This window comes from Thermobia domestica, chromosome 13 (genome assembly GCF_964235325.1).
Source record: "Thermobia domestica chromosome 13, izTheDome1.hap1.1, whole genome shotgun sequence".
NCBI lineage: Eukaryota > Metazoa > Arthropoda > Insecta > Zygentoma > Lepismatidae > Thermobia > Thermobia domestica.
In genome coordinates, this window is record NC_137466.1 from 183779961 (window position 1) to 183801916 (window position 21956).

A 21956-nucleotide genomic window follows, 5' to 3' on the forward strand; every position below is an offset into this window, starting at 1 on the left:
CACATGAAGTTTGGTATATTTTGCATCATAGAGAACTACTTACATCATTTCAAGACGTATACTCTCAGTATGACTGATTTCTTAGTTCTAAATTCAGAATATACTCTATTAAAAGTTTTTTTTTTTTTTTTTTTTTTTTTTTAATTTTAAAAATCACATACAATGGAAGCTACCTGTTTAGTTATTTGCCTACACATAAACTAAATGCAATAAACGATAAATAGATGACATCAAGTGAGCAATAATTTTTAGTACTTATTCTAAGAAAGCTCTTACACAAGGAAGAGCTGGTACTGCAATATCTTCTGCCAGGTTGAAGTTTATAGTCAAAAGAAGTCTTTTGATTTCTATTTGACCAAACAGCTTAGTTATTGCGAGATATTGAGAAATTCGATACCAGTTAGTGCAAATGCTAGGATCAGGTGGAAACTTCCCGACTTAGAATTTCTAATCCTGACACCGACATACTTATCATAAAAAAATAGTTTAACGGATCTCCGTCCATCATATATCTTAACTAATTTAAACTTATAATCTTTATGCCTTGTTTGAAAATTTAGTTTATTATATAGTTTTTTTTTTTTTTTTTAATTTCCCATTTACTTGTACAAAAGCACTTCTTCGAATAACAGCTGAAACGTTCTCCATTTTCTGCTCCTTACAACGCGTTAAGAACGTGACGATTTTTGCCCTAAGATTCGCCTACAAAACTTAGTTTGCAAACAGTTAAAATCTACAATCTATTCAGAAAATAGTGGTATATGAAAAAGTTAAAATGTGGAAAGAAAAAATTAGTAACGTATTCACGGAGAAGTAAACAAACAAATAGTTAACACTCAATGATCAATAGAACTACTATATAGAAAATAATTTGTGTTTTGACAAACAGGTTAGTCAACAACGATCAGATAAAACACAAAATATATATTTGAGATGACGTCAGGGAACACATTTTATTAATCAAGATACATTTTATGGATCCTAGACGCTTTCATTCTCCGATAATTTCGATATGATCCACATAAAAAGATGAATTTTAAATGGAAGAGGGAACATCGCCTGCTCTTGAAGCCGAAGAGCCTTTATCACTAAAATCACTGAGTACTCAAAATTAGTATTCAAAATTAATATTCATAAAGTACCATGTATTAAGATTCTTTGAAGCAGTTATTCATGCACAAGATGATTTGCTAGCTCCTTTGTAAATACGTTTCTCTTCTTACACCTGTAAAAAACATTAATTATTAGTTTTACTTAGTAACAAATGCAAAATTTACCTACTCTGAAACAAAACAATACCATGTACAGATTCTTTTTTAAATTGTTACTTTATAGAAGTTTAATATGAGTTTCAAACTTTGTAGAAGTTTCAACCTAACGGATCTTTTCTAGATGAAGGTCAGAGCGCAGAAACAGAAATCACTGGAAAATAAAATATAATCTCCATTACATGAAGGGAGAAACTAGATAAGTACTTGTCTAAACCCGATATGTTATATTAATCCTTCAGGTACCCACATAATTTGAATACCCAGGTTCTGTCCCCGATAAAGGCGCAATTCTCAGCGTTGACCTACATTAGGGGACAAAAGGAAACAAATTGCATTAAAACACAGGGAGATATGATGGAGAAAAACAGAATTTACTGCATTCGAAATCCGTACGCTTCACACGCATTACACAGAAATATGTTCCATCTGGAACACAATAACACTTCTAGGATATAGCGTCAGGATACACATTAAAAACCAGTATAGTAAAGTTTTGAACACAAATCTAAGTAGTAGTGTGGATCGTATTGTAATATATGTTTCGCTTCTTTGTTACCACATCAATTTTTAGCTTAGCTATAAATAGCCCAGTTAACTCACATAGCAGAGAGACATTTAAACTAAAATATAAAACTCATGTGGGTTGCAACGAAGCTAGATATTTTTAGAAAACATTAGTTAAGAACAGAAAGAAAGAAAAGAAAACACATTCCCATACATCACCACGAAGGGGAAGACCACATTAAAATTCAAAGTAATTTTATAACTATAAGCACTTAATTTTGTACTTTTTTTCTAACAGTACTATTGTGTGTTGTTTCTATCTCCGGAAGAATACAAACAATCTAAATTGATTGGTTACTTAATTTGTATTTATTCCTTTTATCAGCAGCTAGATTATATAGACGAGACCTACAATTTAAAGTAGCATCTGGAACCACTGCAGTGCGTTCGATGCTCTCCCACGACTCGATACCTCGCTTGCCAAAAACACGCGTGCTGCTACTACACCAGGAAGAAAGCAAAGTATGATTTATAGTTATCAGCACTACATATTTGTAATAACAAATCACACGTAAATTATCTACATTTATGAAAAATGTAGTCTCGAGTTTGAATTTTTTCACTGTTGGCACTGAAATCTTTTGAAATTACAATACTTAAAGTAGCTATAGTTACTAAACTGTGCTCTTGGGTACATGGTTTAAAACTCAACATCTTACTTTGTACGCATAACTGTTATTCATATTTAATTCATTATTCTCACAAAATTTCGATCCTCTCTGGAACCATTCTCAAAATGCAGGGGTAATGCTAGCCTGAATATACTTTCTGAGTACATTACTACATCACTTCAAAACCTGTGAAGGAAAAAGTCGGCATGAAGCTCAGGAGTGGTGAATATAATTTACAGAAGTGTACTGTAGAACACTTTGTGCAGATTTTTCTATTTACAGCTTATGAAGTGATATAACAATGTTGTCAAAAAGTAGATTCCTGCTAACATTACGTCTGAGATTCAGGAATGATTCCAGAAAAGAGCGAAATATTGTGAGGATAACGGCTTAAACAGGAATGGAAGTAGTTGCACAAGGTAAGATTTTATAGTTAAATTATAAATCATTATTAGGGGTTGCTTGAAATTTGGTCAGATGGAGCTGACTATTTGCTATCACTTCAAATTGACAACTAGGAGATAGTAATGATAGTTCTTTTAATTCTCATATGTATATATGGATGTAGGAGTATAGTTTAACTACAACTTTTTTTTCGAACGATCCTCCCTATAAGTTTCAAAATATTTACTACTTCCTGAATATATCTTTTAATTCATATGATATACCTCTTGTACGAACTGCTAGTCTTTATGATATATCTGATACATATTTATTTCTAGAAGTAGTGGAGAATCGTTATATTATTATTCAACTCAGTGAAGAAAAACAGAACTTTGGTACACAATTTTTTACAGATGCCAAGAGGTCAAGCAAAGGCTCAAAAATGAACCAGGAAAGAAAAAGCGTTTTTCACTCATAACAGCTATTACCAGATTTGTTATATGGATTGAGCATAACTTAAAATTTGTTTTACAAGTATTCATATGAACTTCATCTTATGGTCACTCTGGTTAGAATATTCCTTTTTGAAATGATTATGTACGCATTCTTGTATTTGCATTTCGTCTCATATACTCCAGAATGCACCAAATAATACACGAATTAATCTTTATAACCTATTACAGGGTTCCTACTGATGTGGAGAAATCTATTTACCTGATCTTCGGCAGCAAATTACCTGACTTTCATGACAGGTGTCGGATGATGATGATATATAAATAAGGAATAAATAACGGTAAATATTTATATATTCTATAAAGACAAATAGTATTCAATTGCTCATACGTACACTTCATTTAGCACCCATAAAAATGTGAGCAACGTTCCATACCGTGATCTTTAATTGTTGGCTAAGTTGAAACTGATGTAAAAGTAATGTTAAAAAAATGAGAAAAATATATTTTATAAAATTTCCCTAACTTCCTTGACCAGTAGGAACTCTGCATAGTAGTAATTGCATGACTTGGCCGAAGTTTGGACTTTGACCCCGACCTTTGTGACGTCATAGGTCAAAGGTCAATGACCGTGGCCCGGGGTCAATGACCTAGGGGTACCTAGGACCACCCCCTCTAAATTTTGGCAGGGGTACCATGGCCCACCCCCTAAATTTTGGCAGGGGTACATAGGACCACCCCCCTTAAATTTTGGAAATTGCCAAATCTAAAAATTTGGTATGGTAGCCTAGGACCACACTATGTACCTCTATCCGTATTGGGGGTCTATGTCGTTCCCTTTCATGGGTAAAAAATTGCCAAAAATTCAAATTTCGGGGGTTTTTGATCTAATTTATCCCCTTTGATGAGGTGTTATTACCTTATATAGTTATATAGGCGTATACAGGGGTCCATTACCTTTCATAAGACATGGGTATATTAATGCACCCCTTGAAAAATTTGGGAGGGGTACCTTGACCCACCCCTTAAATTTTGGAAATTGTCCAATTTCAACATTGGGTATTATAGTACAGGACCCTAATATGTATTATGATAAATTTGGGTGGTCCACCTCATTCCCTTCTAGGGGTACAAAACTGCCAAAAATATAAACGTAAGCAATACGTTATACCACGTGTTTGGTTTTTGGTCGATTTTATCTCCTTTGATGACGTGTTATTATCCTATATAGTTATATGGTCATGTATAGGGGTCCATTCCCTTTCATAAGATATGGGTATATTTGTGCACCCCGGGAGGGGTACCTTGGCCCACCCCTTAAATTTTGGAAATTGCCCAATTTCAACATTGGGTATTATAGTACTGGACCTTAACATGTATTATGATAAATTTGGGTGGTCCACCGCGTTCCCTTTTAGGGGTACAAAATTGCCAAAATTTTAGTACAACCACGTGTTTGGTATTTGGTACATTTTATTCCCCTTTGATGAGGTCCTATTACCTTATATGGTTATATGGTCATGTATAGGGGTCCATTATCTATCATAAGACATGGGTACATTGGTGCACTCCGGGAGGGGTATCTTGGCCCACCCCTTAAATTTTGGAAATTGCCCAATTTAAACATTTGGTATTAGAGTACAGGTCCTCAATATGTATCATGATAAATTTGGATGGTCTACATCGTTCCCTTTTAGGGGTACAGAAATTGCCAAAATATAAACGTTGTACCACGTGTTTGTTTTTTGGTCCATTTTATCCCCTTTGATGAGATCCTATGATTACAAGGGTCCATATCCTATCATAAGACATGGGTATATTGTTGCATCCTTCTTAAATTTTGGCAATGGGGGTCCACTGAAATTGTCCAATTTAAGCATAGTACAGGACCTCAATATGTTTCGGTGGTCCTATTGTCAAAATTTTAAGTACAACCACGTGTTCGGTTACTGACTCAATGTATCCTCTTTGATAAGGTATGGACGGGTATCTCCTTTCAATTTGGTAGTACCCTTCGGGTGTAGTACGGTCACGTGATCAATGATTTGATTTTGATGCGCGACGAGGTCCCTGGTCAATGTTCTCTAGGAATTAGGTGGAAACTTTGATAGGAAAGATTCATGGCATTTAAATTTTTTTCAACTTTCAAACTAAAAAATCAAACCAAAGTTTTTCAAAACAAAAATTGAAACGAAAACTTTTAAACGAAAATCTTGAAACTAAAATATTTTCAAACAAAAATTTGAAACAAAAAAAAATTCAAACAAAAATTTTGAAACGAAAAAATTTGAAACAAAAATTTTGAAACGAATTTTTTTTTTTCAAACTAAAGAATTTTGAAAACAAAAAAAGTTTGAAGCAATATTTTTTTGAAACGAAAAAATTTTCAAACTAAAAATTTGAAACAAAAATTTTGAAACAAAAAAAATTTTCAAACAAAATTTTTGAAACGAAAATTTCAAAACAAATTTCAAACGAAAAATTTTCAATTAGAATTTAAATCAAACAGTGATCAGCTTTCACGGTTAACCGTTAAACTTTATCCGGTTTTCAACTATTCGAATAACAAATAAACGGTTTTCAACTATTCGATTAACAAATAAACGGTTTTCAACTTTACGATAAACAGATGAACTGTTTTTTTCCTTTTCACACCAGTGAGTGCAAGAATTTACAAACTAAACCAAAAATATTTGTACTCGCTTTAAATACGCATCATTTTTGAAACAAGGTGTTAGTGTTCATCATGGATACACAGTGGAAACATCCATTTACCTGTATTCTCGCAGGGCCTAGTGGGTGTGGAAAAACGTATTTTGTGAAGCGATTACTGTCACATCTCCCAACCATGATCAATGCAAAATTTCGTAAGATATATTGGTATTATGCAGAATGGCAAGACGTGTATGCAACAATGCCGGTTCCAGTAGAATTTCACGAAGGACTTCCACGAATGAAAGATTTTCAGCCTCAAGATGGACCACATTTGATTATTATTGATGACCATATGCGAGAAGTGAATAGTGATATTGTTGATATGTTCACGAAAGGATCACATCATCGAAATATTAGTGTGATTTTTATAACACAAAATGTATTTCATCAAAGTAAAGCAAATAGAAATATGAGTTTAAATTGTTCGTATTTGGTGTTGTTTAAAAATCCACGTGACAAGTCACAAATCAAGCATATGAGTTATCAAATCATGCCTGAGCATCCACTGTTTCTACAAGAAAGTTATGCAGACGCAACAAGAAATCCACATGGCTATTTACTGATGGATCTTAAACAAGATACACCCGATGAAATGCGATTTCGTACAAATATTTTTCCTGACGATTTGCATCATTATGTTTACGTACCAACAAAACATGTTTAAATTATTGTGCATGTGAAAAGAATGACTTAGTCTGTCACGATGTCTCCTACAGTGAAACACGCTGATCTGCTACGTGCTCTGCACAAAGCTAAACCAAGATTGCGTAAAGCTATTATTGCCAATGCAGACGCTTCATTAATTCATAGTATTTGTGAATGTTGTTATAATGTTTTAAAAGGCAATGTTCCACTGACAAGTGCACAGAAGTCAAGATTAAAGCGTTACAAGAACACGCTCCGCTATCTGGTGGACAATACAAAATCATTGGATAAAAAGAAGAAACATTTAGCCGTACAACAAGGAGGATTCTTACCTGCATTACTTGCACCTATTGTAGGAAGTGTGTTATCCAGTATTTTGTTTAAACAATAAACATCATGGAACATAGCAAGAAGATGGTTTTAGTGCCACCAGAAATGCTTCAACGAATGCATGCATCATCATCCCGTGTGAGTGAAAATCGAGAATCTAATCTTGATCGTGAAATGCAATCTATATTGAATACATCGTATCCAAGTGATGAAGAAAAATGGAATCAGTACAATAGAATATTACAGAAATATCTTTATGTGATACGTAAACAAGAAGAACCAATACCACTTACAATTACATCAATGAAACCTGATGGTGACGTTCCGAATGTTGACGATAGCACGAAACAAGAAATTTTAGCCGCAATACCACAAATGTATCGTAAGAAAGCCGAACTACTATTCCGTCGTTTAAAACAAGATGACGCAATTACGTGGGATCATAAAGGAACAGTGTACATCAACGACAATAAACTACATGGATCCAATATTGTAGATTTAATGTGCGATGTGACTCGACCGAGGAAACATTCTAATCCTCAAGGCTGGGAATTGTTTTGCAACTACCTTGCATCGTCAAACACACCTCAAGAATTGATTGGTAATCCACGGAGATTAAACTATATTGTCAAGCATAATAGTACAACAGCATCTGAAGGATCTGCACCACCAAAACCGGCACCTGAATTATTTTCTTCCGGAGAAGAAGAAGAAGATGATGATGTTTTAGAAGTCCGACCAAAAAGAAAACGTATCATTCCACAATGGTCAACGTACAAACCATGAACAAAAAGTTGAAATCCATTTATTACAATCCAGCACACCCTGCATCATTTTCTACTGCAAAGAAATTATGGCAAGCCACAGGAAAATCTATACCTCTAGCCAAAATAAAACTTTGGTTAAACAAACAACCTACCTACACGTTACATCGTCCTGTACGTCGTCATTTCCGTAGAGATTTTTATCTTGTCAACAATATTGATGATCAATGGGAATGTGATTTAAATGATTTACAATCCCTTCAAAACTATAATGACAATTACCGCTATATTCTTACAGTGATTGATGTGTTTAGTCGGTACGGGTGGGCTGTATCACTAAAATCAAAAAGTGCCGAGGATATAGTGAATGCATTTGAAATGATTTTCCAGGAGAGGAAACCAATTGTGCTACGTAATGATCAAGGAACTGAATTTACCAACAAGACAGTACAAAAGTTTTTCAGGAAACACAACGTGCAACATGTTACAACAAAGGATCCAGATATTAAAGCCAGCATCGCAGAAAGATTTAATCAGACATTGAAACATCGTATGTGGAAATACTTTACCAAATATCAAACATACAATTACATCAAAGTATTGCCTTTACTTGTAAAAGCATACAATGAAAGTCGGCATTCCAGTATTAAAATGGCACCTGCAAACGTTTCTCAGGACAATTTACTGGAGGTGTGGCATAACTTGTACGACAAAAAGCTACAACGTTCAAAACAAGATACGGATTTATCTGTTGGTGATACTGTTCGTATAAGTAAAACAAAACGCATCTTTGACAAGGGTTACCTCGAGAACTGGACTTGGGAAATATTCAGAGTAAAAGCCATTGTACCAAGAAACCCACCAGTGTATCGACTAGAGGATTTAAATCATCAACTCATCGATGGTGTTTTCTACAGAGAAGAATTACAACCAGTGCCGCTCCCTTCGACGTTCCTCATCGATAAAATATTACGTACAAGAACAAAAGGTCGCAGAAAGGAGTATCTCGTCCAGTGGAAAGGATATCCTTCCTCATTCAATTCGTGGATCCCTGCAACTTCATTGAAGAAGAAGAAGAAGAATGGAACCTGATCAAGATTTTTACGTTACACTTCCCAGTAATAGTTCCATGGATTATTTTCCAGAAAATACATTGACTTCATATATTACGAAATTACAACGACGTGTAGAGTTTCGCCAGAAATGGGATGTGGCAATTGTAGAGATTCATTATCCACATTCTTTGCTGAACATTAACAGTAAAAACAATAAAATATATTACAAATCATCAAGTAGTAATGATCAAGAACCGTGGAAGGTTGTAACGATCCCTGTACGCTATTATAACAATATACGGGATCTTATTCATGCAATTAATATACATCATAAAGAAACCAATTTATTTATATCTCATGACGCAACTAATAATATATGCCTCATAAGACATCCCAAAAAGGAAATCCATACTTCTGTACAAATTTCACCAAGTGTTAGTTTAATGCTTGGATTTGAACCAAAAAGTGATTTAAAAGATATGGAAAAGGGGCAATATACACCGGATGTACGATTAGGCTTACCATCACAAATGTACGTCTATTGTGACATTATTGAATCTGTCATTGTTGGAGATACAATGGTACCCTTGCTACGAATTGTCAACATGGATCCTGTGAATCATACTTTTGGAAGTCATGCAGTACAAATCTTTAATCCTGCACATTATGTTCCGGTGGAAAAAATGAATTTTGAGCAAATACAAATCGATATAAGGGATAGCACAGGTCATCCTATGCCATTCACCTTTGGAACGGTGTCTACAAAACTACATTTCCGTCGTCGTCGTCATGACTGATCCGTATTTGCAATACTACCAAAAACAAGCGTTATCCGGTATCGGCAACGTCTATGTGGGAAGTCCCTATCAAGCAGGACATGGCATTGGAAGTTTCCTTGGTGGCTTATTTCGTTCAGTGTTACCACTTGTGAAGCAAGGAGCTAAAACTGTGGGAAAAGAATTATTAAAATCAGGTGCCAATATGATTAATGATGTTGTGATCTCGAATCAACCGCTGGAAGAATCGTTTTATCAACGGATGCAAGAGGCAAAAACAAATTTACAAGAAAAAGCTAAAAATAAGTTGAAAACTATGCTGGGAAGTGGATATCATAAACGAAAATGGGATGACTGCTCTCAGTTTGAGGTTGACCTTCCAACGATCAACAGCACCATCAATCCTACAAAGAGACGTAAATTATCACATAAGAAGAAGAAGAGATCATTGGCATCGTCACCAGATATTTTTGATTAATTCAACGATGGCTTTCTTACATCATCAATCCTGTGAATGTGTAAAAAGTGAATTGGACATTTTTTCAACATTACCCACGCAAACCAGTGTTCTGGACAATCGTATTATTGGCTACAAACCAATTAGTTCAATAGCTGAAAATTCACCAATAGAATTTGTAGTGAGTGGTAGCAGTGATGAATACATTGATTTGCCACAAACCTTATTGTACATCCAAGCACAAATTGTGAAACCAGATGGTACCTCCTTCACCAATACGGATAAAGCAATTGCACCTGTCAATGATTTTCTAAATGCTATGTTTAGTGAAGTACAAATCTACTTGAACAATAAACTGATTTCATTTCCGTCACATAATCATCCATATCGTTCGTACATGGAAAAACTGCTCAATTATAGTGATGGAGCTAAAAATACACATTTACAAACAGCAATGTGGTTTCAAGATACGGCTGGTCATATGAACGCAACCACAAGTGAGAACAAAGGATTTCAACAACGCTATGAACTGACAAAACAAAGTATGAAATTCGATATGATTGGACATCTTCATTGTGACATTTTTAATCAAGATAAATTTTTAATTCATGGAGTGGAATTACGTGTGAAACTTATTCCTGCAAAACCAAACTTTTGTCTCATGGCCGGTGAAAGTGGTGTCAATGCAAAAATCAATATTCTAGATGCATCGTTGCAGGTGAAAAAAGTCAGCATCAGCCCTAGTGTTAAATTGGCACACAATAAAATTTTACAATCTACACCGGCAAAGTATCCTCTGACAAGGGTTCAAATGAAATCATTTACCATCCCGAAGGATATACAATCCAAAACTATTGATAACCTGTTCATGGGAACATTGCCAAATCGTATTATTCTAGGATTTACATCGAATGAAGCATCCAGTGGAACTATTACCACCAATCCATTTGAATTTCAACATCTAAACATTAATTTCTTTACATTGTACGTGGATGGAAAAGCTGTACCTTCAAAACCATTGCAACCCAACTTTGAAGAAAATCTCTACATTTCATCGTACCACACATTGTTCTCAGGCTCTGGCATACATTTTACCAATACTGGAAATACAATTTCAAGAGCCGACTACAAGAATGGATATACACTGTTTGTATTTGACCTAACTCCCGATTCTTCTGCTGGAGATTGTCACTATTGGAATTTACAACGACATGGCGCCATCCGATTGGAAGTTCATTTCCAAGAGAAATTAGCAGCACCTGCAAACTGTATTGTATATGGGGAGTTTTCCTCACTCCTAGAGATCGACCACCAGCGCAACATTATCCTGGACTTTTAAATTACAAGGTACGTATACGTTATGTATCATTTCCATTCACGATGTTGAATACACTACAATTAGCTAGTGCTTTACACGGTAGTCCATTGTTCAGAAATCATTTTACCGGGGTATTTGCAAGCGATGAGTTGCCCTCACGGATTTCTCTTCCTCTGGCAATGATTGTAAATACAGATCCATCTACAAAACTAGGAAGTCATTGGATTGCAATTTATATTGATCATCGCGGTGTTGGAGAATATTTTGACAGCTATGGCCTTCCTCCTTATGTACCACAACATGTTGCATTCTTAAAACTTCATTGTATGTACTATAAATATAATAATAGCCAAATGCAAAGTCTTGGTTCATCCGTATGTGGCTATTATGCTTATTTTTATTTGTGCTGTAAAGCCCAAGGAAAATCTCTGCGTGAAATTCAATACTTGTTCACAACAGTACCCACGGTTAATGATCGTAGACTGCTGCAATATACCTTCCAGGTAATTTTATCATATTTATCATTGCAAATGTATTGTTTAATCATCATCCATTTCTATACTAATCATCTTTTTCCTCGTTCTTTTTTACAGAATTCACAATACGAAGCTTTGCAAACGGGTGCTATGCTGCAAAACATGGAAACAAATCATTACAATCAAGAAGAGGAGGCGGTCTAATGAAGAAACCCAGCTCAATATACAAACATTGTCAATAAGAAAGAAAAAGAAGAAACCAGAAAAATGAATAAAATACAATTTATACTTATTTATGTGTTTTTATTGTCCATTCCATATACAACGTTATCAGATTCTCCCAAAGAACTGTGCGATATAAGACGAGAACCCTGGACAAAGTTTCCACCTAATTCCTAGAGAACATTGACCAGGGACCTCGTCGCGCATCAAAATCAAATCATTGATCACGTGACCGTATTACACCCGAAGGGTACTACCAAATTGAAAGGAGATACCCGTCCATACCTTATCAAAGAGGATACATTGAGTCAGTAACCGAACACGTGGTTGTACTTAAAATTTTGACAATAGGACCACCGAAACATATTGAGGTCCTGTACTATGCTTAAATTGGACAATTTCAGTGGACCCCCATTGCCAAAATTTAAGAAGGATGCAACAATATACCCATGTCTTATGATAGGATATGGACCCTTGTAATCATAGGATCTCATCAAAGGGGATAAAATGGACCAAAAAACAAACACGTGGTACAACGTTTATATTTTGGCAATTTCTGTACCCCTAAAAGAAAACGATGTAGACCATCCAAATTTATCATGATACATATTGAGGACCTGTACTCTAATACCAAATGTTTAAATTGGGCAATTTCCAAAATTTAAGGGGTGGGCCAAGATACCCCTCCCGGAGTGCACCAATGTACCCATGTCTTATGATAGATAATGGACCCCTATACATGACCATATAACCATATAAGGTAATAGGACCTCATCAAAGGGGAATAAAATGTACCAAATACCAAACACGTGGTTGTACTAAAATTTTGGCAATTTTGTACCCCTAAAAGGGAACGCGGTGGACCACCCAAATTTATCATAATACATGTTAAGGTCCAGTACTATAATACCCAATGTTGAAATTGGGCAATTTCCAAAATTTAAGGGGTGGGCCAAGGTACCCCTCCCGGGGTGCACAAATATACCCATATCTTATGAAAGGGAATGGACCCCTATACATGACCATATAACTATATAGGATAATAACACGTCATCAAAGGAGATAAAATCGACCAAAAACCAAACACGTGGTATAACGTATTGCTTACGTTTATATTTTTGGCAGTTTTGTACCCCTAGAAGGGAATGAGGTGGACCACCCAAATTTATCATAATACATATTAGGGTCCTGTACTATAATACCCAATGTTGAAATTGGACAATTTCCAAAATTTAAGGGGTGGGTCAAGGTACCCCTCCCAAATTTTTCAAGGGGTGCATTAATATACCCATGTCTTATGAAAGGTAATGGACCCCTGTATACGCCTATATAACTATATAAGGTAATAACACCTCATCAAAGGGGATAAATTAGATCAAAAACCCCCGAAATTTGAATTTTTGGCAATTTTTTACCCATGAAAGGGAACGACATAGACCCCCAATACGGATAGAGGTACATAGTGTGGTCCTAGGCTACCATACCAAATTTTTAGATTTGGCAATTTCCAAAATTTAAGGGGGGTGGTCCTATGTACCCCTGCCAAAATTTAGGGGGTGGGCCATGGTACCCCTGCCAAAATTTAGAGGGGGTGGTCCTAGGTACCCCTAGGTCATTGACCCCGGGCCACGGTCATTGACCTTTGACCTATGACGTCACAAAGGTCGGGGTCAAAGTCCAAACTTCGGCCAAGTCATGCAATTACTACTTGCATGAGTGTTTTATCAATACTCAAACGGGATCTATAATTGACTGAATCCATAGTTTTTGGTACATTTATTGAATTTAAACGGTAAATTTGCTCAGAATGAGAAAGAAATCCAATTATAGATATACGAGTGACATTATTCTAAGTTGCCTTAAAAATGTCGACGAGTTATTTTCTTCACTTTTCCAAGGTACCAGCAAGTAATGTTTTCAGTAAAAATTGAAATAATAATAATAATAATAATCCAATTGTTTATTGGGATCACCTGCTGTGGTCTGAATCAGCTGGTTATTGAGTTCAGTTCACGAAAATCTTTCAGTTTAACTTTCCACGATTATGCTGTTGAAGCTAAAGGAGACGGATGATTAACGCAAGTGAATAATGAATGAAAAAATTGGTGAAATGGGATTTTGCGAGGAAATTAGAGTATCCGAGAAAACCCACGGACATGTCTACCACAAACTTACTTGGGACAGGAATCAATACCCGACGTACCAGTTAAACGCTCTAACACTGAGCAACCGTGCTCCCCCCTACTCCGCTCCAGTTATAGGTTATTCAAGGAACGTTCAGTACCTCATATAAGCAGATACACGTGGTAACTGCTTCACTTTATTGGTTCAAGAGCCTTGGAACATCCATGCGGCAGAAGAAAATAGTCCATTGTCAAATAAGCTGTTTTTCAATATTTTTGTTGCTTGTAAGGCTCATTACCAGAAATGCAGTTTCCTTACAGTTACATAACAGAAACAACACGGTGTCTAAGAACTAAATTGAATTAATGCAATAAAAGAGAATGCGCATGCGCAGAAAGTGGCGTTGACCCACCTCACGCGCGAATCACGGTTTACAGTATGGCTGCGTGCGAGGAATATATAAAACGCCGACAGGGTACAAGCACGTGCTTCTCGAAAGAAGCGCTGACCGATAGCCAATCATCCGATGACTGGCGGAGTAATACCATTCTGTAATGTTTACATCAGGATCAGAAGATTCGTTGAATGAACTTTAGTTAATGAGATTACACCTCTTTCCAGATGAGAAGCAACACAAACGCATGGTACGCGATTTTAAAGATTAACCCCAGTGTAAGCAAAGGCGCGCGCTAGCCGCTACACCAGCGGGAAGAGCAACTACCCTCTTTTGTACTTCAAAATTTAAAGCAGAAAATTATTTAAAAAGAATTAAACTAACGTAGTCTGATTACGTTTTGCAAATATACGAGATGAATGTGTATGATCGTGTATTACGAACATCTGACCCGCATAAACTCACATAGTGAAATTAAAATTTTACATTATCGAAAAATATGTCCAATCTACTTACAGATATAAAATTCTTCTTTTACACAATGTAAAGTCTTGAGGTCTCCATCAATACATTCTTTTAGTAAATTACTGTTTTGTGCTAGATTTTAATTTAACCAAATAATCAATCATTCCCCACAAAACTGAATCTACATGTATGAAGGTCATTTATATATATAGAAATATATCCATTATAAGAACACAAGAATAATGAAACAAGAGCAAAGCATTTTGTCATTCGTTGGTGGATGGAATTTCCAGGATAGATTCTCCACTCATAATAAAAGTAATCCTTGCATGTATATGAAAACATTTTAAGTTTACGGTCATAGTCGGTTGTTGTTACTTTGAACGAGTACTGTTGTGCAGGGCACCAAAAACAGCGTACTTCATATGTGCATTTTATATGTAACAATAAATAAATAAAATTATACACTCAGTACTAATTGTAGGGGAAAAAATCACATTCAAGGAAATCAAAATAAGTACACCAGGTAAACAGACGAACTATCCTATCAACTACTCATGAGTGAAAAGTGGACGGGATCGGACATTACACACATGAATGTTTATATATATATATATAAGGGTTACAAAAGTGCAGGAGATATTGAAGCATATACGTATGCAAAGTCTCTACGATGGTTTAGTGTTACCAAATAAACGTTTGAAATGCCAAAGCACAGATTTTTTAAAATAACCGGAAGCAATTACTGCTTTTTTTAGTTGATTGTCGGACGTGGATATATCATTTCAATTGAGTGTTTCATTGTCGCTTTACAAACACAGTTTCATAGTTAACATTTACGACTGACATTATACAAAATTACGATTTCCTAACTATATTTCGATTATATAGCTGCCTATGATGGCATGAAACAAGCTAGCGTACCCACTTAATACTGATAAGCCATTAGTTGAGATTTTCACTTTATTACATTACTACGATTTCATCATTAAAATAGTATTAATATATGCAACTCAAGTATTCCTTACATCTAGATCTACCCGTAATTTCGTTTTTATAATTTATAATATACCAGAGCCCCACGCACCGTAGGTGAGGGCTCTACCACTAAGTCACTGTGGCCTCTATACTTTTGGGCTGGAGCTAAATTATAGCAAAACTTAAGTTTCCGTGCAAGGACTTATACAGATTTCCTACAATTCACCTATAGGTATTGACTTAATTTAGCTTCGTGTAGTTAAAATACCTATTCCGTGAGATACGGATGAATTGTTTAGTAACACGTGCATAATAAGAGTTCCTTTGGAACGACCGAGCGTACAAAGTAGAACAGTATATGCAAATAATTAGAAAGTAAAGTAGAATGAAATAATTGTTGATCGATGCTTTACGATATATAGTAAACAACTAAAACATAGAAAGTCTCGAAACATTCGGGATATAAGATAAGACCGTTCATAGTTGAACTACATCTGAAACAGATTACTGAATTCGTAAAAAGAGTTGTGATTATGGACTGTCGTTACTATTCCGTAAGTGATTATATATCCTTGCACATGCAAACTAACCAGAGCAAGTTAATCAATGTATATCAGAGTGCCCACTTCTCGTGCGTGGATGCTTGGTTTGAACCCAGCTCGCGTCAAGTGGGCTTAGTGGTAGTCAAACACCGTGTGGGTAAGTTTTGTCGGGTTTCTCCTACTTTCATCATAGCACTATTTCGTTTGTGAACATGATTAGCGTCTTCCTTAGCCTCAGATTATTATCGTGGGCCGTACACTTTAAAACAAATCAATGTAGAGTATCAATACCAAGAACAGTTTTAAATAAAAGCAAAATAGCCAAAACTGGTGGTATGGTCCAGTAATTCCACTCTCCTCGAGCTGAAAAAGTTGGTAGAAATGGCCTATATTGTAAGGATTTATCCTGCATGATGGTCTGCGTACCCACCTAGTGCACTGATTTAAAACCTCCGTCGTGATTCGCACTACAATAGGTCATACTGTTCATGAACTTGGTTTGCAAGAGGTGGAATACAAATATTTAAAACATGGTATGCTAACAGGGTTGGCAAAAACCATGGTTTTTATTTAAAAAAACAAAAAAAAAAAGTTTTTTTTTTTGTTTAAACCAGGTTTTTATGGTTTAAATGATTTGCTCTATATATTAATATCATATATGGACAGAAATAAGTTTGTTTCGCCTTGATGTTATTATGCAACAACCGGGTTATGCTGGAAGGGGTCACATAAGCTTAAAGCGGAATAAAAACCGCTTCTCGAGTTACATCCGAGAGAAATTGTCCTCCATTTGAACTCAGAACCAGGACTAATTGGCCACAAATGCGATACGTCTGCCGACTCACTCACGAAGGAATCCTGATTAAAAAAAAACCGTTGTACTGATCTTTACATGCTTCTTAATATAACTGTCAAGAGTCATTTCAGAAGGGCAAAAAGATAAACAGTTGCACAAGTGAAACCATTACACAGAATTACATATGAATAATTTCAAAATACTAATTTAGAGTACAGAAGAACTAATTTAGTTCAACTTAGTTAACAACGACTTTTATTGGTCCAAATTAAAGAAATACACTGACTTAATCTGTATACCAATAAGAAAAGTGAATAAAGATACGAATTATTTGAGTCCACTTTGGCTCAAACTCATTTATACATAGATAGATACCAAAGATACTTATTTCACTAAATGCCTCTTGTGGGGTCTGTATGACCCCCCCACACACACACATACAAAAAATACGGCATTTTCGACGTATTTTATCCATAGTAAACATTGAAACGAAACAATATTTAGAATTTTTCTTCGATTGCAATTACATAACAATAATAACAACTACAAAAAATCACAAAATAAACATTTATAAAAATGTAAAAAGTTGCTTTTGTAGTATAATCTTTCTGAGTAATGAATGGGGAATTTAGGTCTGAATATAATACGAATAATATACGGGAGTGAAACGTGATAACCCACAAATGTGTGTTCATCAAGATTTTACAAACACACTTTTACGAACATTTTTTGTTTTTTGGTTTAAACCAGTTGGTTTTTTTTTGAAAAAACCAGCTGGTTTAAACCATCCAACCCTGTATGCTAAACATACAAAAGTGTTAACTATTTAGAATGAGAGGGCACACCAAATCTAGCGTCCTTTCACACTTTTGCAAGGAATAGTAAATGTAGCTGCAAGAAACATATGGTATAATACTATATATGATAACTATATCGGCGGGCACTAAGTTTAAGAATAGCAGTATTTGTAAAACTCATAGGTAATATTTAATACTTAGTACATAACGAGGAAGGCATGGTGGATTGGCGGTATAGCTGTGGTGCGCCAAATCTATTTCGATGTGGTGGACAGCACCGTGTCCGTGGGTTTTCTCCGGGTTATTTCGGTTACTCCCATATTGCCATTCCATACAATGTTTTCTAATTATACGTCACCTTTAGCCCAAAGGGCATAAACATGCGACGTAAAATTAAAACGTTCATTTCCGTGTATAAACACTAAACACAATATGCGTACAAACTAATGCGCCCTAGAAATGACTATGCGCTATCCTAGTACCTAATATCTTACTATATTCAATTATTTCACTATAGTATCTTAAAAACTGTTTCTTAGGTAGGATTTGCATTCATGGGTGAAGATTCACTTTATGACAATTTTTCCTTATAGGCATAAACACGCGTTCGAAAGTATGCGACAAAAACGATCGCGGAAACAGCACACGCTAACTTGTGCTAGGTGGCCTGCGGGGTAACGAAAAACTGCATCTGCAGGAAGCAGGCGCGCCAACGACGGGAAATGCACATAATCAAAGACAGCGCAAAAAACACTTGATATCGCCTAGAATCTCATAGCCTAGAGTACCTGTACTGGTTTCACACTAGTAGCTCTAATGTTGTAAAGTAAAACTACAAGTTTCCTACATCGACTAGAATTGATTTTAGTTGAGCGTCCCTTTGAGCAGCGAGGCTATATGAGACGTGGACCTGCAATTTAACGTGTACTCCGAACCACATGAGCTCGCGCGGAAATCGAACTCGGGTCTCCCACACCAAAAGCGCGTACGCTAACCGCTTAGTCACGAGGGAGCTCTTAGTTTCCTACATCGTTACAGAAATACTTCGCAGATGGTATTAGTTTGTTACACAGTCGTCTTTGATATGCACGCAATCATTTTAATCCCAGTTGTAATTGTTTCACACTTGTAAACACGAAATACTGGTTTCCTACATTCTGAAAACTTCCTCCGATAGTGGAATTTAGTATCCTATACAATCCTGTCATATGTACTCATTCATTTTATCCATACAACTACCGTAATTTTCATGACGGACTATCCTTAATCTGTTCCAATAATTAAAAACTCATATTGTATAAACCATAACAAATATTATTGCAAGAACCATCTGTTTTCACTACCCTCGCTCATTCGCATAACCACCATTGTTAATGCGCCTACTCTATTTGGACGCACCCCCATGCGGGACCACCAGCTTCGCCCTGGACTGACTGCTCGGTTAGATAGCATTCGTGCTTTCTAGTGGTTATCTAGCACAAGATGGTTTGTGTTTTGCACCTAAGTTTTTGTCATACATCCGAACGCCATATTTGTTAACAGTTTAGAGATGGGGGCAAAAACTGGCAATCGATGTTTGAGTAAAGTGTTATGAAAATTTTAACTAATTACTTGTAGTTTACCGAACTTGAACTTTATAGTGACTTATGTGGGAAAAGAAAGTGAACTCTTCGTAACGAAGACAGAAAACAACGTGCCTGCGGGGCTCTAACACGCCTTGACTCACTAACGCTCGCTCGGCAATACTATGTGAATTAAATATTGGTAACTTTACCTAATTTATCGTATGGAACCATAAAACGACCGAATCTGAGTAGAGTATCGCAAAAAAGTAGGTGAAAAGCTGGCCCTTCCATCGCTAAACAAGGCCCCGTATTTATTTGCAAATAGTAATTTTCTATTACAAATCATAAACGTTTCCACGCATTTATTTTAGAAGGTAATTGAACCTAACCTAGGCTAATGTAACGTAAAGTAATATAATCTAACCAACGGAACCAAATGTAGTACATTTTGGTATTTATTTTCGAGTATGTTTTGCAGAAGGGGTCCAGAAGCACGCACAAAACACAGGAGAAATGGATGATACAAGTACTTAGATGTAACATAACATAACCTAAACTAATGTAAGGCAACGTGAATTAACCTAATATTAGTGGAAATCAGCAAAATTCTATCATTTTCTGGAAAATTATGCTGGACCCCTACACTAACATAAACTAAACTAACCTAACCTAATGCGAACAGAAATTACCAAAATTGTAACATTTTCGAATGTTATATGGTCTCGCGATGCAGCACAAATGCCGAAACATTTTTCGTCCTAATCTAAGCTAACCTTAAAATGTAAATTGACAGAACAGTCTGCTCAAGTAATGCCGATTGCATATCATGTTACCATGCACAATGTTTTGTAAGAGTAGGGAATTGTTCAAATATTTTTTGTTAGATTTTCAACAATTCTTTCTAATGCTCTCTATAAACTTGTGCGAGTGTCCTAGACACGAATGTTTGGGATAATTTTGGAACTAGGGGGCCAAAATCGGGTAAAATCACCATGTTTACAGGAGAAATGAGTTGATGTTACGTAAGTGTAATTACTAACATAACATAACATAACCTAACCGAACCGAACCTAGCCTAGCCTAAACCATCAAAAACACAGAAAATATAGAAGAAAGTACGAATTCTGATAAAATCACCACGTAAAAATTATTGCGGATAATTTATGTATTTCTCCACTATCCTCATTTAAGAGTATGAACCCTACCTGTCGCTGACGCGCCTGCTCCCTACGGACAAACACCCTCGCTTTGCTCGGGGTTTGAGGTTAGACTCGGTTAGATAGCATTCGTGCTTTTTAGTTGGTTCGTGGCTCCAATAAACATGTGAAAATTTGCTAGAACTGTCTGCTCGAGTAATGCCCCAAATATCCTATTCTAACCTGACCTAAACTAACCTACCCAAATCATAAAATAATACAGAAAAGATTCCCCAGTTCCAAAAACATACCGAATGTTTAATTCTTAAACGATTTTATTCTTAAAACAATAACAGGTAATTCATGTTAATAAGTAACTAATTTTCTAGGACATGCATATTAACTTTTACACACTACACAATAGTAAATCTCTAAGAGCCCTGGTCACATTTCTTGGTAGATCCAGTTACATAAATAATTTCAAAAAAGTTTAGAAAAAAATTATAACTATCAAAATTAGAACTACACCTGAACATAAACTATACAGCGTGGTTTGCAACATGCTTCACTCTGTCTCGACAAATAATTTTTCGAAAAAAGAATTGAAAATTAAATTCACACCCAATACAGACAATAAACAATGGCGTTCAATTATAAATTTTCCGCTGAAACCATGCCGAAACTTATCTCTATCATACAACAAATTTCATTGGCTTAAGTTATAATGACGTCATATACGAAATACTATCCACACCTTGATAGTTTCTTGTCTCTTTCTTCTCTTTGGGTGTGGATCCAGCCACTTCCTTATTTGTATTCCTTAAAGGAATTTTCTTATTTAATCTTATTGTTTTAAATTTGTTGTCTTAAGATTACTATATTTATGTTCGACATCAATTAGTCAATTTGTTGTTATAGGTGTTAATATTAGGGGTGCCCCCATAAGATTTATCTGCACGTAGATTATTATATTCGAGTTCAGAGAAGAATTCTGGAAGCAGATTTCTTCGTTATTAAAGAAAAAAGAATATATAAAAGAGTTTTGTACACAAAAAAGGTTCCTGTTGTGAATATAGTGACAGATTTTAATGTTCTGTATATTCACATATATATATTGTG

At 35.6% G+C, this 21956-nt stretch overlaps 1 long non-coding RNA gene across 1 annotated transcript; it reads right to left on the bottom strand.

Moving 5' to 3' along the window:
- Nucleotides 1-1018: 1018 nt before the first annotated feature.
- LOC145667452 (uncharacterized) lies at nt 1019-21500 on the bottom strand. The gene is made up of 2 exons (XR_014127888.1): nt 21366-21500; nt 1019-1225 (listed from the first exon to the last, which is right to left on the bottom strand). It is a non-coding gene; the product is annotated as an uncharacterized LOC145667452 (long non-coding RNA).
- Nucleotides 21501-21956: the final 456 nt, after the last annotated feature.